This window comes from Neoarius graeffei, chromosome 13 (assembly GCF_027579695.1).
Source record: "Neoarius graeffei isolate fNeoGra1 chromosome 13, fNeoGra1.pri, whole genome shotgun sequence".
NCBI classification, from domain to species: Eukaryota; Metazoa; Chordata; class Actinopteri; order Siluriformes; family Ariidae; genus Neoarius; species Neoarius graeffei.
In genome coordinates this window covers 7,975,549-7,995,740 of record NC_083581.1, presented here as the reverse complement: position 1 = coordinate 7,995,740, position 20,192 = coordinate 7,975,549, and positions in this window count along the sequence as shown.

Here is a 20,192-nt window from a genome sequence, read left to right as displayed (position 1 = left end):
TAATGCCAATAGTGTGCAAAGTGTCATCATATTTGGATACATTTTTGATACTTTCATGTTTCCCATATAAGTCCATATGTATTCCAGATGTTATTTCACAGTTTTGATGCCTAACAATAGTTTTATCATGTAAAATGAAAAAAAAAAGCCTCAAAAGTAAAAAATAAGTGACAACAATAGAAATCTACAGTGGGGCAAAAAAGTATTTAGTCAGTCACCAATTGTGCAAGTTCTCCCACTTAAAAAGATGAGAGAGGCCTGTAATTTTCATCATAGGTACACTTCAACTATGAGAGACAGAATGAGAAAAAAAAATCCAGAAAATCACATTTGTCTGATTTTTAAAGAATTTATTTGCAAATTATGGTGGAAAATAAGTATTTGGTCAATAACAAAAGTTCAGCTCAATACTTTGTTTTATACCCTTTGTTGGCAATGACAGAGGTCAAACGTTTTCTGTAAGTCTTCACAAGGTTTTCACACACTGTTGCTGGTATTTTGGCCCATTCCTCCATGCAGATCTCCTCTAGAGCAGTGATGTTTTGGGGCTGTCGCTGGGCAACACGGACTTTCAACTCCCTCCAAAGATTTTCTATGGGGTTGAGATCTGGAGACTGGCTAGGCCACTCCAGGACCTTGAAATGCTTTTACGAAGCCACTCCTTCGTTGCCCGGGCGGTGTGTTTGGGATCATTGTCATGCTGAAAGACCCAGCCACGTTTCATCTTCAATGCCCTTGCTGATGGAAGGAGGTTTTCACTCAAAATCTCATGATACATGGCCCCATTCATTCTTTCCTTTACACGGATCAGTCGTCCTGGTCCCTTTGCAGAAAAACAGCCCCAAAGCATGAGGTTTCCACCCCCATGCTTCACAGTAGGTATGGTGTTCTTTGGATGCAACTCAGCATTCTTTCTCCTCCAAAAATGACAAGTTGAGTTTTTACCAAAAAGTTCTATTTTGGTTTTATCTGACCATATGACATTCTCCCAGTCCTCTTCGGGATCATCCAAATGCTCTCTAGCAAACTTCAGACGGGCCTGGACATGTATTGGCTTAAGCAGGGGGACACGTCTGGCACTGCAGGATTTGAGTCCCTGGCGGCGTAGTGTGTTACTGATGGTAGCCTTTGTTACTTTGGTCCCAGCTCTCTGCAGGTCATTCACTAGGTCCCCCCGTGTGGTTCTGGGATTTTTGCTCACCATTCTTGTGATCATTTTGACCCCACGGGGTGAGATCTTGCGTGGAGCCCCAGATCGAGGGAGATTATCAGTAGTTTTGTATGTCTTCCATTTTCTAATAATTGCTCCCACAGTTGATTTCTTCACACCAAGCTGCTTACCTATTGCAGATTCAGTCTTCCCAGCCTGGTGCAGGTCTACAATTTTGTTTCTGGTGTTCTTTGACAGCTCTTTGGTCTTGGCCATAGTGGAGTTTGGAGTGTGACTGTTTGAGGTTGTGGACAGGTGTCTTTTATACTGATAACGAGTTCAAACAGGTGCCATTAATACAGGTAACGAGTGGAGGACAGAGGAGCCTCTTAAAGAAGTTCTTACAGGTCTGTGAGAGCCAGAAATCTTGCTTGTTTGTAGGTGACCAAATGCTTATTTTACCGAGGAATTTACCAATTAATTCATTAAAAATCCTACAATGTGATTTCCTGGATTCTTTCCCCCCATTCTGTCTCTCATAGTTGAAGTGTACCTATGATGAAAATTACAGGCCTCTCTCATCTTTTTAAGTGGGAGAACTTGCACAATTGGTGGATGACTAAATACTTTTTTGCCCCACTATATTTATTTATTCATTCTTTTATTTGTATATGATATCACTCTGTAGTAATGAATACAGGGATTCAGATAAATAAATAGATTTATTGCAACACATTTACAAATTGGTGTAGAAATACATCTGCAATCTGATTTCAGCGCTCCGGACTGAATTTGTAGAAGCAACTCCATCTATGTGTCTAGTTGCTTGTGTGATGAGTGTGGAAGGTGGAGCCAATTGTTTCCTTGAATACTGCAACTCCCTCAGAATGTTTTTATCCCCCACTGCCCGAAAGGTCCGAAGGGGGATTATGTCGTGGTGATGTTCGTCCCTCTGTCTGTCCGTCCCGGGAAGGGTGCTCACGTTCTGAAATCCACTCCTCTCACAATTTTTGGAGGAATTTCACAAAACTTGGCAGGATTCTTTGTTATATATCGGTAATACACATATTGTAATTTTGTTAAATTCAGTCACATTTTACCAGAGTTACAGTCCTTGATTAACAAAATTATAATTTGACAATTTCATGAGAGTGTGTTTTCCTTCTGAAATCAACTCCTCTCACAGTTGTTGGAGGAATTTCACAAAACTTGGCAAAAGGCCTTGTTATATGTCGGTAGTACGCATATTGTTATTTTGTTCAATCCGGTCACATTTTACCAGAGTTGTGGCCCTTGATTAACAACCTTGTACTTTCACAATTTCATAAAGGTGTGCTTGCTTTCTGACATCAACTCCTCTCACAATTTTTGGACGAATTTCTCGAAGCTTGGCAAAAGGTCTTGTTATATGATGGTAATATGCATATTGCGATTTAATTTCATTTGTGAAAATTTTCCCAGAGTTTTGACCCTTGATTAAAGGAGAACTGAAGGCAAATTTTGTATTATCAAAATTCTATTTATCTCATTTTATTAAATATAGGAATGCATTTTTGATCGCTATTTTAGCAAGTTATGAGTGTTTGAAATATGCTCTGTAATATATCAGTCCATATGTCAAAGCAATGGCCATAAACGAGGTTCGTTGAGACCTGTGCGAGACATCGTAGGACGGAAGTAAAACATACACTGGAAATCAAAGTGACCAACATCTGCCAACGTTGTCAAAAGACACGCATGCCCTCTTTTGAATGTTGATGTAATCAAGCCGGAAGTTTCGTTTGTTTTGATAGCAATCAGGAAAGTTTGAAGAAAGTGGGCAGTAATCGTCATTTAAACTCGTTTTTGTGCAATATTTCATTTGGAAAATGATCCATTTGGTGGAATAAATGTGACACAAGATGCTGAGGACACCTGGCTGGCACTTCACGTTTCGAAGTCTCGCACAAGTCTCGTGAAGATCGCGCAGATAAGTGGACCAAACGAACTAAATTCAACATGGGTAAAAAGCGAATAGGCTGATAAGTATAATATTTAATTGCAATTAGTTGCCAATTCGAGTCACGATATCAGGTTACTAAAACAGAAAACATACTTGAATAACATGTTAATTAAGAAATAAAGCAAGTTTAAAAATGACCACTTCTCCTTTAAATAACTTGTACTTTGACAATTTCATGAGGGTGTACGTTCTTCTGAAATCAACTCCTGTCACAATTTGTGGAGGAATTTCAACAAACTTGGCAAAAGGCTTTGCTATATGACAGTTATATGTGTCCTGAAATTTCGTTTCATTTGGGCAAATTTTACCAGAGTTATGCCCTTGATTATTAACAAACTTGTACTTTGGCAATTTCATCAAGGTGTGCTTGCTTTCTGAAATCAACTTCCCTCACAATTTTTATCCCCCACTGGCTGAAAGGCCCAAAGGGGGATTATGTCGTGACAATGTCCATCCGTCCGTTTGTCCGTCCCAGGAAGGGTACTCACCTTCTGAAATCAAGTCCTCTCACAATTTTTGGAGGAATTTCACGAAACTTGGCAGGATTCTTTGTTGGTAATACGCATATTGTAATTTCATTCAATTCAGTCGCACTTTACCAGAGTTATGGCCTAGCTGCCAGCGGGGGATATTGTGCTCTCAGAGCACTCTTGTTCATCTTGAGATGTATCGATTGGAATCTAAATATCAGAAATGTGCTTCCAGTTCAGTGTTACTCATTCGCTGCTTGGATGTTTTTGTAATGACGGTTTCATTTTCCAGCTGTTTTTATTTTTTCATTTGTCTCGAAACGTGCTGTTGAAATTGTACGCTTCTGAGCAACACGACTGGCTCATTGCCACTTTTTCAGGAAATCTGATTATGATGAAAAAGTATTGCCATATTGACCACCCTCAGCACAAGTATGTTTGTGTGATTATGTACAAGCTTGCATGTGCATGTGTGTACTTAGCCCTCGTTGTGTGTGTCCTGGCTCCTTGCTGAGCTGAAACTGATGGATTTCCTCCTCATTGCTGTGCAGTAATGAGGCCACGTCCTCTTGCCCTCCTTCCACTCTTCCCCTCTCTCGTTCTCTCTGTATTTTTCTTTGTCGCTGTCTCTCCATCTGCTTTTCTTCCTCCCTCTCTGTTTCTCTTTGTCTCTCTGGCATCATTCTTTCTCATCTCATTTCATGTTCTCGACCTTCTCTTTCCCTTTTCCATCTTCCTCCTTCCTCTAATTCTCTCTCTCTCTCTTCTAATGTCCCTCCCTGTCTTTGCATTTTTCACACACTTATGTTCTTCTCCACCTCATTTCTCCCTTTTCTACTCCTTATCCCCCCCTCTCTCTTTTCACTTCTGATGGATAGAGTCATGAAGCTGATGGAGGTGATCAGCAGGACATCTGTAATGACACACACCCTGGGATCCACCCTCAGGCTTTTCCCATTTTTTCTCCTGTTGAGTGTGTGTGAAAGACTGAGAGAAAGAAAAACAGCAAGGAAGAAAGAGAGAGAGAGACATTTGAAATACGTGGTTTTGCACTTTATGTGGATGAAACATTTTCTCCTCCTTGAGTTTGTCTTCATAAATGATTGTAATATTCACCCATAACCTCTCTTTTTATCGTGTTTGTAAAACTCTATATTGTTTTCTTTCTGCTTTTTATTATCATCTTTTCTTCTAACCGACACTTTGTCATTATTTCAGCTTGAACCACTTAACATAGAAATTTTGTTGCACTGGTCTTGTAAATGACACTCGAGCTACGTAAGTTATTAGGGCCTGAGCCACCAGAGGTGCAAGGTTTTCCTAAAGGTCCCATGGCATGAAATTTTCACTTTCTGAGGTTTTTTAACGTTAAAATGAGTTCCTCTGACCTTCTTAAATCACCCCAGTGGCTAGAAATTTCATAATGTAAACCAAACCATGCCCAACATTTGAGAATGGCGCGTCAAAACGGCGCGTTGATAAGCTCTTCCCTTTACTACGTCAGCAAGGGAGATGATCCCCACGCCCCCCCTCTGGATTCCCACCCACTGTATGGATTGCCCCGCCCAGTTGTAGTGAGGAGACCATAGAGGACACAACAACATGGCATCACCTAAGCGAGCGAAACATGGAAGTTGCGCTGTACATGGATGTGACAACACAGAAAAGAGTCTGTTTTTACTGCCGATGGGAGAGCCCCTGAAGACGCAGTGGCTTAATTTTATTTACTTCAATAATACGCCGTCGAGTCTACCTAAGACGGTGTATGTTTGTCGGAAGCATTTTCCTGAGGAATGTTTCCACAACTTGGGACAGTACAGGGCAGGTTTTGCACATCAACTGTCACTGAAGCCTGGGTCCGTACCAAGCATCCCTGCCGCATCAGCCACAAACACCGAACAAGTAAGTGTATAACTGGTCGTTTTGCCGTGTTTTAAAATCGGTGCGTTAGCCTAGCAATGGCTAACGTGCAGCTAACCGCTTCCTGCAGTTAGCCAGGTAATCTGCACTACAAAACTAAAGAGCATGCAGCATGTTCTGTTAAACTGAGTTTAGTCTGGAAATTGACTGTAACTTATGAGCTTATGTTTGACTATTGCTCCGCAATGCATGTCTTCTGTTGGATAAGCGATATGTTGTTGTAGTTGCTGCTTCTATCCTCTTTGGTTATGGAGTGCGTGTTCAAGCCTAGGGTATTATATGTTCGTAAACTACCACTCCGAACACTCTCACTCTCTGTTCTCTGTGTCACGTTGAGTTTACGAAAGGAGTCCGAGGGAGAACGGGGTTTTGTCTTAGCAGCATGGCTACAGGCGCTGATAGCAGCGAGTATGTGTGTGCGCAGCTTGGTCAAGCCCCTCCCCCTCCTCCCATGGCCCGCCCCCACCCTCTACCCTTCCCCGCCTCCTGCTTCTCATTAGCAAAACGACGCACTGGGAAAAGCGCTGAAATGGGGCTTTCTCCCAGGAGGCTATATCTATGTGCCGGGGGTTCATTTCGAGAAAGGCTACGGATATAACATCTGGAAGCCTCCACGAGCCCATTTACAGCATCAACAAACCACCATGCCATGGGACCTTAAGGATTGTTATTATTATTATTACTATTCTTTTTCTTCAAGACTTGGCCATTTTTGAGGTGGGCGAAAACGCATAAAATTTGGTAGACACGTCAATCCTGGCCATCAGTACTCAGTGATAGAGCCTTGGCCCTGGGTGTTTCCGGGGGACTCCACAGCACTCCCACATGTCATTGAGACTTTTGCCCAGTATATAGTTTCACCTATCTGTGTCAAATCTGGTAGGTGTGTGGGGTGCCCTAAGATGAACAAAATTTTAAGGTACATTGTATTAGCCATACTCAACAGGAAGTGAGTTTTTTTTTTGTGTGTGTGTGTGTGTTTTGACACGTGTTACATTTTGTTACAGGATATGATGGTCCTGATGATATCCACATGCCCAAAGTAACCTTCTGGCATAGCGCCACCATTTGGACCTGGACAGTAATGACTTCATTGCCTAAAAACTCATCAATGGTGGTGCACACACACATCAGATACCCAGGCTTTTGTTGCACATCTCAGATGTGTGTGCACTGAATGATGACCACGTGTGATGGGTTATGGAACTGGAGGTGCTCGGGCCCTTCATCACCACTTACGGCTAAATTTTTCATTTCAATATTCCACCCACATCCCTCTTTTTTATCCCTTTGTCTGTCAATTTTCCTCTTATAATTTGAATGGGCTTTTTTTAACTCCTCCCAAATGTTTTTATTTTTTAAATAATACCTCTAAATTTACCATCCATGTTCTGGGCAATACTACAAAGCACTCTGCTTCTTTTCATGTATATATCTCTCCTGCTTTCTGTTTTTTTATCCCTCGTTTTTCCTCCCATTGGCTTCAGTTTATTTTTCAGAGTCTAACTGCTCCTGGAGATTCAAAGCTAGAACCACAGAATTTGGTAAATGTCATTACTTTGTTGTACCTTCCATAAATACAACAAAGTATTGTCCTGGATATACAGTGTAGTGAATTGACAATAAAGAATCTTTGAATCTTTTTGATTCTTTGAATAACCTTTTTCTCTGGTTCTCTTTCCTTCTTTTTTATATCCCTCCATCCTCCCATTAGAAACCAGTGACTTATATAACTCCTACATCTTTTCAGGTATATGGGCTCAACTGGAAAAGTACAGAACTTAACTGCTTTTCAGACTGACACTCATCTATCTCATTCTTCTATTCTTTTGTTCATACCTCCATCCTTCCCAAGCAATCCACTCATTTAGTCCTGCTTCAACATTTAATGTATAGCTGCCAAACTTTGTCTGTGGGTTCAAATGCTAAAACAAAGCACACCCTTATCTTATCTTCCATTATCCATCCATTATCTGCAGCCGCTTATCCTGTTCTACAGGGTCGCAGGCAAGCTGGAGCCTATCCCAGCTGACTATGGACAAGAGGCAGGGTACACCCTGGATAAGTCGCCAGGTCATCGGAGGGCTGACACATACCCCTTTTCCACCAAATCAGTTCCAGGGCTGGTTCGGGGCCAGTGCTGGTGCTGGTTCACAACTCGTTCAACTTGCGAGCCAGCTGAGAACCAGTTTGCTTTTCCATAGCTCGTGGTGCTAAGGGAAGCCACGTCATTACGTCGCTGTATACGTCAGTTACGTTGTTGTATATGTCAGTTACGTTGCTGTATACGTCAGTTACGTCGCTACGTTTGCATAAACCTTGGTGCGAATATCGAAGCAAAAACAACACGGAAGAAGCAGCAGCAGCAGCAGCAGCAACAACAACAATAATAATAATGGATGACTTCGCATTTGTACAGCTGCTGCATCTCGTCACTTAAAAATGGTGATCTTTCGCGGTCTTGTTATTGTTGTTGGTCTTAACAACTCCACCCCCCCGCTGATGTAAGTGGTTCCTTCCTCTGGCCCAGCAGAGAGTTGGTGCTAGCCTGGAACCGGTTTTTCTGGCCCCAGAGCCAGTTCTTTGTCAGTGGAAACAAAAAACCCGGTTCCAAACTAAGCACTGGCCCCAAACCAGCCCTGGTGGAAAAGGGGCATCAGAGACAACTCGTATTCACACCTACGGTCAATTTAGAGCCACCAATTAGCCTAACCTGCATGCCTTTGGACTATGGGGGAAACTGGAGCACCCAGAGGAAACCCACACAGACGCGGGGAGAACATGCAAACTCCGCACAGAAAGGCCCACGTCAGCGGCTGGGCTTGAACCCAGGACCTTCTTGCTGTGAGGCGACAGCGCTAACCACTACACCACCCATCTTATCTTATCTATCTTGAATTTTTACATTACATCGCCTTTCATTCATTTAGATTTTTTAATTTAGATTTTTTTTGTTTTTCAGCCTAGTACAACCCCAATTCCAAAAAAAGGGGGAACGCTGCATGAAACATAAAGAAAAACAGAGTGCGAAGACTTGCAAATCATGGAAACCCTATATTTAATTTTAAAATAGTAGAAAGACAACATATCAAATGTTGAAACTGAGCAGTTTTATTATTTTTTGAAAAATATATGCTCAGTTTTAATTTGTTATCAGCAATACGTTTCAAAAAAGTTGGGACAGGGGCATGTTTACCACTGTGTTGCATCACATCTACCTTTAACAACACTTTGTAAACATTTGGGAACTGAGGAGACCAATTGCTGTAGTTTTGAAAGAGAAATGTTGTCTCATTCTTGTCTCCTTTGTTGTATTTTGTGCTTCATAATGCGCCAAATGTTTTAAATAGGAGACAGGTCTGGACTGCAGGCAGGCCAGTTTAGCACCTGGACTCATTTACTACGGAGCCATACAGTTTTAATGTGTGCAGAAAATGGTTTGGCATTGTCTTGCTGAAAGAACGAAAGCCTTCCCTGAAAAAGATTTTGTCTAGATGGCAGCATATTGCTCTGAAACATGTACTGTAGATATCATTCAGCATTAATGATGCCTTCCCAGATGTACAAGCTCCCCATGTCATGTGCATGAATGCACCCTCATACCATCACAGATGCTGGCTTTTGAACTATGCACTGATAACAAGCCGGATGGTCCCTCTCCTCTTTAGCCTGGAGGACGTGGTGTCCATGATTTCTAAAAAGAATTTCTACTTTTGATTCATCAGAACTCGGGGCAATTTTCCACTTCATCTCAGTCCATCATAAAAGAGCTGTGGCCCAGAGAAGGCGGCGGTGTTTCTGGATATTGTTTATATCTAATTTTAACTTGCATTTGTGGATGCAGTAATGAAGTGTTTTCACAGATGATGGTTTTCTGAAGTGTTCCTGAGCCCATACAGTGATTTCCACTACAGACACGTGTCTGCTTTTAATGCCGTGTCTCCTGAGGGCCTGAAGATCACAGGCATCCAATGTCAGTGTTCAGCCTTGTTTCTTGCATACAGAGATTCCTCCAGATTCTCTGAATCTTTTAATGATATTATGGACCATAGATGATGTGATCCCCAAATTCTTTGTAATTTTACATTGAGGAATGTTATTCTTAAATTGTTGCACTGTTTGACCACACAGTCTTTCACAGAGCAGTGAACCCCGCCCCATCTTTGCTTCTGAGAAACTCCGCTTCTCTGGGATGCTCTTTTTATACCGAATCATGTTACTGACCTGTTGTCAATTCACCAAATTAGTTTTTTTTTTAGCATTACACAACTTTTTCAGTCTTTTGTTGCCCCGTGCCAACTTTTCTGAAACATGTTGCTGACATCAAATTCAAAATGAGCATACACTTTTCAAATAACAGTAACATTTCTCAGTTTCAACATTTGATATGTTGTCTTTGTACTATTTTCAATGAAATATAGGGTTTCCATGATTTGCAAATCTTCACATTCTGTTTTTATTTATGTTTTACACAGTGTCACACATTTTTTGGAATTGGGGTTTTATTTCATGAAATGCAAATTAAGTTTATACCATGAATTATTCAGTAACCATATGTCCGACAAAAAAATTCTTTAACTTCTACAAGTTTTGTAAGAATTCTCCGGTTGTCAATCTGTGCTAGAATTTTGCACACACTAGATTACATATATATTCTTATTTATCTGAAAACCAATTTCATCTCATCTCATCTCATTATCTCTAGCCGCTTTATCCTTCTACAGGGTTGCAGGCAAGCTGGAGCCTATCCCAGCTGACTACGGGCGAAAGGCGGGGTACACCCTGGACAAGTCACCAGGTCATCACAGGGCCAACACATAGACACAAACAACCATTCACACTCACATTCACACCTACGGTCAATTTAGAGTCACCAGTTAACCTAACCTGCATGTCTTTGGACTGTGGGGGAAACCGGAGCACCCGGAGGAAACCCACGCGGACACGGGGAGAACATGCAAACTCCGCACAGAAAGGCCCTCGCCGGCCACGGGGCTCGAACCCGGACCTTCTTGCTGTGAGGCGACAGCGCTAACCACTACACCACCGTGCCGCCTGAAAACCAATTTATTAATTATTATTCTAAAATAGTAGAAAATACAAAGTAGAAAACCTCTTTTTACACTTATTGTCTCCCCGATTTGATCACTTGCCAATTCCAACCTACCATATTCTCCCTTACTGTACGTCAGCTACCAACCGGAGATTGTGAAGGTAAACACATACTTCCTCCAAGACATGTGAAGCCAACCAACTGTGTCATAACTGTGTCATTTCAAACTGCTGCTCATGCTGCATCACAGAGTAGTGTAACACACTCAGAGGAAAGTGCTATCTACCCTCTTCTGCATACATGAGCTCACAGGGGTCAACAATTGGCTATTATCACTGAGATTGACAGGGAACAGGGATTATTCCCCCTCCCACCCAGGAGAGATGCACAGCAATGTTTTACCAATATGGCACCCTTGGTATCATCGGTTTTCAAAGTCGCAATTTCCTGATGAAAGGGCAAACACTAAATGCTAAAAAAGAAAGTCACACTCTAAAAATGTAATAAAATCCAAAATAGCTTGGAGATAGTGTTACAAAACACATAGGTTAGACCCTTGTCCAGAAACAATTTGTATTACTGCTATTTTGGATTCTATTCAATTTTCAAGTGCAAGTTCAATCATTGCTCTTTTGAGTTTTTACTCAGAGAAATATAGCCCCAATTCCAAAAAAGTTGGGACACTGTGCAAAGCATAAATAAAAACAGAATGTGAAGATTTGCAAGACAACACCAAACCACTTTCTGCACATATTAAAACTGCATGGCTCTGTAGTAAAAGAGTCCGGGTGCTAAACTGGCCTGCCTGCAGTCCAGACCTGTCTCCCATTTAAAACACTTGGAGCATTATGAAGCGCAAAATACAACAAAGGAGACCACGAATGGTTGAACAATTGAAATTGTATCAGGGACGGCTCCAGCCCAAGAATCTTACAGATGCACGTTTAAAGAAATATTTTCACTAATTTAACCAGATCGCTATGGATTTTCACAGGGGCATAGAGCATGCTGGGCCCTTTCTGAAGAGGGCAGCCACAGCCCGCTACGACTGCAGCTCAGTCTGTTATTCACCCCCGAACCTCCCACACAAGCGCAGCTTGCTGAAAACTTTAATATGAGCCCTGGCTCCAGCCGTGTGCACATGCAGGGATTTAAAAATTCATAACTCGGCCACCGAAAGTCCTAGCCCCGCCAAACTTTACAGGCACCTCCCTCTCCCAGAGACCTTACAAAACAGCCCAGGCTTGGCCTGCTACGACCACAGCTTGGCCCGTTATTTGCGGTGAATTTAGAATTTTGACCTCTTTCTGGAGCATTTTATTGGTTTGACCTAGATTCTTTGTCTCAGGTCATGCTATACAAAGCATCATGAGAATACAGGTAATTATGTCAGGTAAGTATCACCGCTTACCACAGGTGGTTGGATCCTGAACCATTGGTCTGTTGGTTGAGCGTGGCTATAGCCCATGTAGCCTGCTAGCGGTAAAGTAAACAAACGCCCCATGACCGATGCCAAGTGGTACACATATATTTCTGACTGATGCACATGCATCTGGATCCATCCCTGATTGCATGGGATACCATTTCTCTTTCAAACTACAGCAAATGTTTACAGAGTGGTGTTAAAAGTAGAGGGGATGCAACTGTTTTGAAACGTGTTGCTGACATCAAATTCAAAATGAGCCTATATTAAAAAATAATAATAATAAAGTACATTTTTTTCAGTTTCCACATTTGATATGTTGTCTTTGTACTATTTTCAATGAAATATAGGGTTTTCATGATTTGCAAATTATCGTATTCTGTTTTTATTTGCGGTTTACACAGCGTCCCAACTTTTTTGAATGAATGAACCCTTTATTGTCACGAGTCAGTGCCAGCGAAATTAACCATCAACCCGTCCTTACATATTCACATACATACAATTGACAGAGGGGGAGTAGACAGGACAGGAAGACAGGTATGAAAAGAAAAAAATATGGAGAACATGAGGAGAGGGGAATTGGGATTTGGAATTGGGGTTGTATAATCAAACCCGTGCACAAAGCTTTAAGGGTTATCCACTTGGCCCTGTCCTTTTATGATGTTCGTTTGAATTGAATTGTGATTGAATTGTGTAACATTTCTGGGGTTATATTTCGTGACAAATACAGACACAGCTTTCTAGTGTTTACTAGTTGCAGTTTCTTACAATGAGCTGAACTCTACATACATCACACTGTTCAGATGAAGTGAAGAGGCGTGTAGAACTCAGTAAAAGGAGGGGAGCTTTATTTAGTGTAACACAGGGCCGTTGGCGTTTATATACACGATTATTCTGCAAGGCTGCGTACATACGGAACTGATCGCAGTGGCACTAAAAACACAGGTTTGAAACAAGAATCAATCATCATTTCCCCCATTTTTTTCATTTGTTTTTCTCCCTTTTTTGGTACAAAAATGGTACAAACAACAATACAAAATATTTGTGCTGTAGACAGTTTACAAAAAAGTCATTTCCAACTCCATAACTGTGCAACGACTGTGTTGTCTTTTTTAGTTAGTTATTTCATATATATATATTTATATATATATACTTTGTCTCCTTCAGTATTGTGAGTATAATACACTCCAGAACATTGTCTGGACCAAAAAAGAAACCAACAAAAGAAAAAAAAGAAAGAAAAAGAAAAGAACAACCACGTTCATGCGGGTCGCTTCGATTCTTCAGTATACTTGATACGTAATTGTCTTGTCCATTTGAAAAAGACACATGCAAAAAAAAAAAGTCTGATGTTGCCTAATTTGTTCAGCTTCAAGCAGTTAATACACATATATACACACACCGATGAGGAGGAGGAGAGTCTCTCCCATCTGATGATCTTCCACTGTTTTTAGTTTAAAACACGCCTAAATACACGCCTCCCTAAAAAAGCACATGGGACCCTCTGAAACCTGATTGAACAAAATCCTGAAAGAACGAGTCAATTCAGAAAAACCAACACACAATTTCAGTTCTGAAGAATACATCACAAATATAGCAACAAATTAAAGAGAGCCGAACTCATCGTTTCACTTCTTGTAGCATCCAAAAGTCTTAGTGCACAAATAAAAACTGTTTAAGGTGATATTTCTTCATTTCTCAGATCTAGACCCATCTACTAGCTTATTTAAGATGATTAATAATGCATATTTGTTTGCACATATCTGCAAAATGAAAGAGAAGGACAGAAAGAGAATGCGTAAAATGCAACCTCAGTCTCGTAGACACTCTCATTGTGTGTGTTTTTTCTCCGATTATATTGTTTTGGAGATATGCAGCATATTAGAAACATCATTAATCTTCTGGTGTTTCTACTGCAGATATGACTCTCTTTCTTCCTATCAGAAACAACGTGTTTATTTATTCCCCGCCATGCTTACATCTTCACATTTGCGGTAATTAAATCCCTCTTGATGCTCGGTTTGTTTGCTTTGAAGCGGCTGCGTGTATTATTGGCTGTGTTGTGATGGGGTACAGACCTGTGCTGCTGTTATTAGGCGTGTGTTTATATAGGGAAAATGGCATGTATTTTTAATGCGCATTCTCCGTATTAAAAAGCAATAAACATCACACACAAAGCAAACACTTGCTTTCATTTGCAAGGATGACATCCTGCCTTAGATAAACAAAGATAGATTGTATTCAGAGAATAAGGATAAAACTGAGCACGTTCAAATCTGTTCCTGTAGCTTTACTGCTCTGCAAACTTCAATCAATCTCTGACCCTAACCTTCAACCCTTAACCCCGAACATGTAACCCTAGACATAACCTTTTAAGCCTAGCTCTAACCCAACCCTTAAACCCTAGACCTAACCTCGAGCCTTTAGCCCTAGTCATAACCCCCAACCCTTTGACCCTAGACCTAACCCTTTAACCCTAGCCATAACCCAACCCTTCAACCCTAGCCATCACCCCAACCCTTTAACCCTAGTCATCCCCCAACCCTTTAACCCTAGCTCTAACCCAACCCTTCAATCCTAGACCTCACCCCAAGCCTTTAACCCTAGCCATAACCCCAAGACTTTAATCCTAGCCATAACCTCAACCCTTTAACCCTAGCTCTAACCCAAGCCTTTAACCCTAGCCATAACCCCAAATCTTCAACCCTAGATCTAACCCCAACCCTTTAACCCTAGCTCTAACCCAAACCTTTAACCCTAGCCATAACCCCAACCCTTCAACCCTAGACCTCACCCCAAGCCTTTAACCCTAGCCATAACCCCAAGACTTTAATCCTAGCCATAACCTCAACCCTTTAACCCTAGCTCTAACCTCAACCCTTTAACCCTAGCTCTAACCCAAGCCTTAACCCTTGTCATAACCCCAAACCTTCAACTTGATCCATAACTCCAAAACTTTAACCCTAACTCTAACCCAAGCCTTTAACTCTAGTAATAACCCCAAACCTTTAACCCTAGCCATAACCCCAACCCTTTAATCCTAGACCTAACCCCAACCATTCAACCCTAAACCTAACTCCAAGCCTTTAACTATAACTCTAACCCTCAACTTTTAAAGCTAGCCAAACATTTAATGTTAGCTCTAACCCCAAATCTATAACCCTAACTCCAACCTTAACTTTAATTCTTTAATCGTAACCCCCAAAATGTAACACTAGACCTAACCTAACCTTTAACCCTAGCTCTAACTCCAAACTTTTAACATTAACCCTCACCTCAAATCGCAGCAGGACCCACACCTGATTTCACTTTTTAATCAGTTCACCTTAGTCTCCAACCAACTATCGATCACACTTCCAATTTGTCTGTAATGAAAGTCTGCAGCCACAAAAGTCTGAAGATGCCCGATTTAAATAATGAAGCAAATAGTTGGATTATGTTCATAAATTAACTTTTATTTGCAAAGATTTGCAAAATGCTTGAGAAGCTGGAGTTTATTCTCACCCAATATGAACTCAATCCTAAGTCCTGTAGCCAACCTCAGCCTGAAGCACCTTGGATCAAAGTCCATTAAAATGTAAATGCATAATAGAGTCGAAGCTTGTAAAGTCCAGAACATTAACACTTAAATAAGCTGTACACATGCCAATATGTTTTAAGGGATGTTAATTCAGTTTGTAATTACACCGTGTTGAGTTGTGTGTGTGTAGATCTGTTATGTTTAGTGACAAGCAGTGGTGCTTTAGAGAATGAGACTTTCTCGTTTATCAAAGATTTCTTCAAATATCCTCTAAGGAAGGAACTGTTACATGAGGAGGAGAACCCCTAGCTCCGCCCTGACCGGACTCCACATTATGGTCCTGTTATACACCTGTTAGTTGCCAAATTGTCAGGCATGATGGCCAACTCTGTGGCATTACGACAGTTCAGAAGTGGACTTTTACGGCATGCACACAGGATATTACAAATTTGTTTTATCCGAGCATTAGACACACCGCCAAACACTGCATCTGTCTCGGTGCTCAATTACACACTCATGGATAATAAAATCAGCTGAAAAAAATTTATTTTGTTGTTAAATTATGAAATAAAAAGTCGTGCACTTGGACTTTTGGTCTCATATATATCTGAGATGCATTTTACTACTAATAATACTCATCCATTTGAATGAGAACACCTTTCCTGACAAACATGAAACGATTTAGATTTGTATTTATATATATGACGACGGTATAGTGATCAATTTTTCGCTGTGTTGTCTCAACTCTCAGTTTTTCATTATTTTTTCATTATTATTGTACAAAAAAAATGAAAAGTGTGTAAATGAGTGCAGTAATGATGTAGTCAGTGTTTAGATGATGGATATAGGCTTGAAACTCCTCATTGACACCACACTCACATGGCTTTTGACTTAGTGTTTTGAACATAGAAACAGAACTATTAACTAAAAAGTGGGAAAATAAAAGACAAGACTCGACACAATGGTCCATTAAAATGAGCGCTTAAAAAAAAAAAAGCTTATATACACAACGTTTACTGCTGTAAAACCAAAGTAGAGCTTCTGTAGCACAGCTGCGGATTGTTTCTGTGAATAAACGGATTAGCGAAGAGAAATTCTGACGAGGCCTCTTAAATCTGCATTACACAAAAACAAAACTTTTGTTTCTCAGAAACTGCACAGGATTTTTTTTTTTTTTGAACAAAGCTCACAGATTAGCGCTAGTGCTCGACTTGAACGTTTTAAACCATTTTAAAATACACAGTGTCTAACGTTAGCTCTTTTCTTACACGAATCTGTTTTTCGGAAGTACTGTAAGTGTTACTTTACTTTGTCAGCAACGTCTTAACTTTAGTGTGGGAAATTCATGAGAAGGGGCGGAGCTACGAGCTACCAGAGAGCACTGCAGTTATTTGATTTGAAAATGGCTTACGCTACAGTGTAAAATTAGTTTCTTCCTGCAAAGGCTGTTCTGGTGATTTGATGATATGAGATTCCACACAATGATCTGTTATTTCTGTCGAAAACGTTCGTGTTCGATACGAAATACTGTCAAAGGTGTTCGACAGTCGAGTACACATTGTATAGTGTAAGAATATAGTGCATAGTGAGTGCAGAAGTTGGCGTCATAGAAGCCTCCCTGTCTCGTGCCTTTCTGGTTTGCCTCCCCCCTGCCTCCATCTCCACCCACACTCCGCCTTGACCACGCCCTCTGATCACTGAACCTTATTATTGTCCTGACAGGTTACTTTCACATTGGCATTGCTGCTGATAATGTTGTTGGATTTATTTATTTATTTTTTTGTGACAGCTCAACTTTTCAGAAAAGCACCGAGTGATATCAAGCACTTTTTTTTTTACTTCCTGTTTAATCAGGTGGTCAAGCGAGGAAAAAACAAAACAAAACAAAACATGGAGGACAGAATGCCAGTGAAAAGCAAGTCTTGTTACTGAATGACTAACATTGCAATGTGACTACAAATAACAACATGTAAGGAGAAGTAATTCTTTTCTGACTCCAAAGTTAGAGCTAAACGCAAATAACCTCCTCATCATCATCAGAGATTATATTTCACCTGCTTAAATCTAATCGAAAGAGCAAACTAGGATAGTTAGCTAGAATTGGTAAGAGCATTGCAAGAGAATTTCTACATAGAGAAGAACTTTCGGTTTTGTAGGGGGCGCTCATGAGATACACTACCGTTCAAAAGTTTGGGGTCACTTTGAAATGTCCTTATTTTTGAAAGAAAAGCACTGTTCTTTTCAATGAAGATCACTTTAAACTAATCAGAAATCCACTCTATACATTGCTAATGCGGTAAATGACTATTCTAGCTGCAAATGTCTGGTTTTTGGTGCAATATCTCCATAGGTGTATAGAGGCCCATTTCCAGCAACTCTCACTCCAGTGTTCTAATGGTACAATGTGTTTGCTCATTGCCTCAGAAGGCTAATGGATGATTAGAAAACCCTTGTACAATCATGTTAGCACAGCTGAAAACAGTTGAGCTCTTTAGAGAAGCTATAAAACTGACCTTCCTTTGAGCAGATTGAGTTTCTGGAGCATCACATTTGTGGGGTCGATTAAATGCTCAAAATGGCCAGAAAAATGTCTTGACTATATTTTCTATTCATTTTACAACTTATGGTGGGAAATAAAAGTGTGACTTTTCATGGAAAACACAAAATTGTCTGGGTGACCCCAAACTTTTGAACGGTAGTGTAGTCCAGAATGGAGACCAATGGAGCTGTAGCCTCAAAATGTAACGTTCATGGGTTAACAAATATACCAATTTTAATAATGTTTTCAATATAAGGAGTACAGACAAAAGATAAAGTTCCATTTTTTAGATTTTTGCCATTTTTAAATAGGAGTAAAATACCCAGAAATTTCTACACAGGGGAGAACTTCCACTTTCAGAACTTTTGGTTTTGTAGGGGGTGCTCATGAGGTACTCCAGAATCCTTGACTTGCAAGTGACATCAAAACAAAATAGAAACCTGGATGTCGGCCATGCTGGTGGATATACAAATATGGGGTCAAGCGGCATTCCATACAAAACATATTCACGTGTGTGCAACTCTTTTTGTTTTTCCATTGCTTTACTCGTGACCATGGCACGTTCCGATTTTTTAGAATCAGTGATTCGGAAAGATGGTGAGGAAACTCTGAAGTTTAGTATGGAGAGGAGACGAGGGGATCAGGACACTTCGTCCGATGACCATTTCATCCAATAATTAAGACATTTTGTCCAAAGCCTTTTTCATATGCACTATCAATTATTTTATATTTCAGGTATTCCAGTGTTTGCGAATGAAAGCCCCGTGAGAGTGCTGCTCCGCGCCTAAAGATTTAACATGATCAAGCCGGCTTTAAAAATTAATAACTCGGCCAACGGAGCTCACAGCAAAGCCAAATTTTACAGGCACCTTCCTCTAAATGTCCCCCTTCAAAAGAGCATGGTCTCGGTCAGTAGGACCGCACCTTGGCCCAGGATTCGCAAACAAAGTCCCTGTGAAAGTGCTGCTCTGCGCCTAAAGATTTAATATGATCCAGCCGGAAACATAGACATGCAAGCGAGCAGCCTGCAATGACAAGGGAGTGAACTCATCCCAGGGTCAGCAAGTGGCACGGGCCGATGTGGTTACCCCCCTTAGTACACTCTTTAGTGTTGAAGCTGCTTCGGTCAAATTGCATTGAGAATTCCTCCTTTTTTCGAACAAACAAATATCAGAAATATAAAATAATTGATAGTGCATATGAAAAAAGCTTTGGACAAAATGGTCATTGGACGAAATGGCCTGTATTCATACTTGATGGTCAGCAGAAGCATCTTACCTTCAGAAAAGTCTGACTTTTTAAAATAATATGGGTCAAAACCACACATATCTATCTTCTCTTTGTATCGAATCTTTGCTCGATTGTTCAAATCGTGGTAATACCGAGAAAATTCAGCATTGTTTACAGGTACGCTTTCAGCGGCTGCCGTCCTAGCTGCTTCGTATATCCACCATCATGGTGGATGCTCATGACACAGCACATTTTGATCATGTGGTTGCAAATCATCTATTGGGGGCTGATGGAGCTGTAGCTGGAAAAGGTAACGTTCATGGGTTAAAAGAAAATATGCTAATTTTAATTATGTTTTTGATATAAGCAGAAGAGATAAGAGATAAAGTTCCATTTTTAGATTTTTGCCATTTTTAAATAGTAGTAAAATACTAAGAAAGCATACTTCACATGTCATCAAAATGCATTCAGACATACATTAGCAGAAGCACTTTATGGGCAAAATTGCCTTCCCTGTAAGAAAAACTAAAGGATGTTACTTTTTTTTTCATTTCAGATATGAGTGATTCCACGCTTATGGGTACTGAAATGGGGACATGAACTTATTTTTAAAAATTCACCTAAAACCATTTCTTTTTTTTTACCATCAGGTCACAAAACATGTAATCTTTAATGAATGATATGTTAAAAGATAACTTTAATTTTCTGAGATGCAATAAAAACATATTTATATGCCAAAGTCAGAACGTAACAGAAGTGCTGTGGACATATATATTCTCAATTTTAACAATGTAGAATTCCTTTTTGAAACATAGGAAGGTGATGTTTTAGCAAATATAATTAATAAACATGTGTAGTAGAATAAACATGCACATTCTTTCAATA